General features: G+C 36.5%; 1 long non-coding RNA gene across 1 annotated transcript; it reads right to left on the bottom strand.

The window, feature by feature from the left end:
- Positions 1-340: 340 nt before the first annotated feature.
- LOC109589349 (uncharacterized) lies at positions 341-2645 on the bottom strand. Its single transcript, XR_002188655.1, has 3 exons — positions 2492-2645; positions 2305-2405; positions 341-467 (listed from the first exon to the last, which is right to left on the bottom strand). It is a non-coding gene; the product is annotated as an uncharacterized LOC109589349 (long non-coding RNA).
- Positions 2646-2658: the final 13 nt, after the last annotated feature.

The following is a 2658-nucleotide window of genomic DNA, read 5'->3' as shown; positions in this document are numbered from 1 at the left end:
CAGCTATCAAAAAGATCCGGATGGTGATAGTTAGTTTAAAGACAGGCCTACAAAGTTATCATAGTGACCTTCTAAAACTATCCTTTGCTGCCGTTCAGAAATGACAGTCCGAAGATTGAGAATTTTGGCCGATTATTGGTATTGTCGGACACCACGCTTTGAGAGCTTATAACTTTCTATGCACTCTTGCTAGAGCTACAAATTTTGTCACGCAAATAAAGGATAACTATTGCTATAATACTTTGCAGTTTCATGAGATGGCAATGTATAGTTTTTCTAAAACAAGTGTCCGAAAATTCGTGGTGTACGATCATTGATAATGTACTCTACAAGATAACACGTTACTAGTCACATGTACATCATGCATGACTACCAATAGGAGGGGGCAATGGGGAATTAGCAGTAGGCACCCAATTAAAGGGGCCCCTAGTCTCAGGTTTATAGTGAACTCTTGGGGCTTGGGGGGCCTAATACAAACTTTAAAATACAACTTTCAATATTGATGGGATACATAATAGTTATAGAACAGTAAAGAGTGCTGTATGGCTGATAACGGCACGAGGGGTGGAGTCGAGACAGCCAATACAGCTACGTGTATAGCTTTGGATATTTTTGGAATTTTTTGAAATGGCTGTAACTTGAAAAATTGAAGTTGGAATCACCTCAAACTTTCTTCACAGCATAAGGACATTAATATGTATCAGAAAATGTGATAAAAATTTGGAGTGATTTTTCAGCTATTTTTTGGAAAAAACAATAAGCTATAGCCATAGGTATTTTTGAGAAATATTTGGCGTTTTCTTAAAATGGCTGTAGCTTGAAAAATTGAAGTCAGAATCTCCTCAAACTTTCTACTCAGCATAAGGACATCAATATGTATCAGAAAATGTAATAAAAATTTGGGGTGATTTTTTGGCAATTTTTTGGAAAAAACCATGGACTATAGCCTTGGGTATTTTTCAGAATTTAGGCATTTTCTTAAAATGACCGTAGCTTGAAAAAATTGAAGTGGGAATCATCTCAAACTTTCTACACAACATAAGGACATCAATATGTATCAGAAAATGTAATAAAAATTTGGGTTGACTTTTCAGCTATTTTTTGGAAAAAACAATGAGCTATAGCCTTAGGTATTTTTGAGAATTTTTTGGCGTTTTCTTAAAATGGCCGTTGCTTGAAAAATTGAAGTCGGAATCACCTCAAACTTTCTACTCAGCATAAGGATATCAATATGTACCAGAACATCTTATAAAATTTGGGGCGATATTTTGGCCATTTTTTGGAAAAAACCCTAGGCTATAGCCTTGGGTATTTTTCAGAATTTAGGCATTTTCTTAATATGGCTGTAACTTGAAAAATTGAAGTTGGAATTACCTCAAACTTTCTACACAGCATAAGGACATCAATATGTATCAGAAAATGTAATAAAAATTTGGAGTGATTTCGGAGCCATTTTTTGGAAAAAACCCTAGGCTATAGCCTTGGGTATTTTTGAGAATTTTGGCTTTTTCTTAAAATGGCTGTAACTTGAAAAATTGAAGTCGGAATCACCTCAAATTTTCTACACAGCATAAGGGCATCAATATGTATCTGATAATGTAATAAAAATTTGGGGTGATTTTGGAGCCATTTTTTGGAACAAACCATGGGCCTTGGGTATTTTTCAGATACCCAATATATTTCCCAGTATCTCCAGTAGTGCTGGATCAGACACAAAGAAGAACCGAGGAATTTGTACATATACATAGTTAGAGTATATACTGACCTATGAATAATAAACCCACCATATAATCATTAATGTACATGTACATGTTCATAGTAAAGTGCCAGAGGCGTATTTAGGGGGGCGGCTGAGGGGGCTTGAGCACCCCCCTCAGGGCTGGGTTCAGAAAAAATTACTGAACTCCTGGACTCTTGCATCACTACCAAGCCTCTTAACAAAGTTATCTAGCCCCCTTATCATGATTTCAGCAGTTTCCAGTGCTTTAAGGAGCAATCAGAAGTACCAGTAACATAGCAGTATGCTTGAAATGATCTTGGCCCCACCCCGTAATTGACGAAAATGCAGGAAAAGGCCATTTTACCGCCGTAAAAATGGGTGTGGACAAAATCGCAGCGCGCTTCGCGCGCCCTCAGCACCCTCCTTCTCCAAATCCTAGATACGCTCCTGAAGTGCTGTACATGTATATTCATAAAATCATCAAAAAATTTACAAAGAAATAAAGCTGCCATACATTAAAGTGCTGTACAAAATACAAATTATTTAAAGAGGAGGACATTACAATTAATACAGTATAGACCTACCATCTTCATCATAATTGCTCATGGTGTCATCAATCCTGTTAGAAAACTCTAGCAGAAGGTTCCAAGTGTCTTTGGGTATTGCCAGCTTTTTTATAATGAGACTGAGAGGGAGGGAGAGAGAGGGAGGGAGAAAGGGAGAGAGAGAGATGAAATGTGACCTTTACATGTAATTACAAGTATTGTTTACTCTTAAAAATTCACACCACAAGTCCAAAAATTTGAAGCGACCAGTAAAAATAAGATTCCAGTAGGCAATGGCCATCTCAAGATCTGTAGAGAAATAAAAAGCACAAAAGATTTTAATCAATTCATACAATATACATTAAATTATACATGTACATGTACTCTCAAAAT

Source organism: Amphimedon queenslandica, unplaced genomic scaffold, assembly GCF_000090795.2.
Source record: "Amphimedon queenslandica unplaced genomic scaffold, v1.1 AMPQUscaffold_11410, whole genome shotgun sequence".
NCBI classification, from domain to species: Eukaryota; Metazoa; Porifera; class Demospongiae; order Haplosclerida; family Niphatidae; genus Amphimedon; species Amphimedon queenslandica.
Note: the sequence above shows the minus strand (reverse complement) of the source record. Positions and strands in the feature narration are given on the sequence as shown.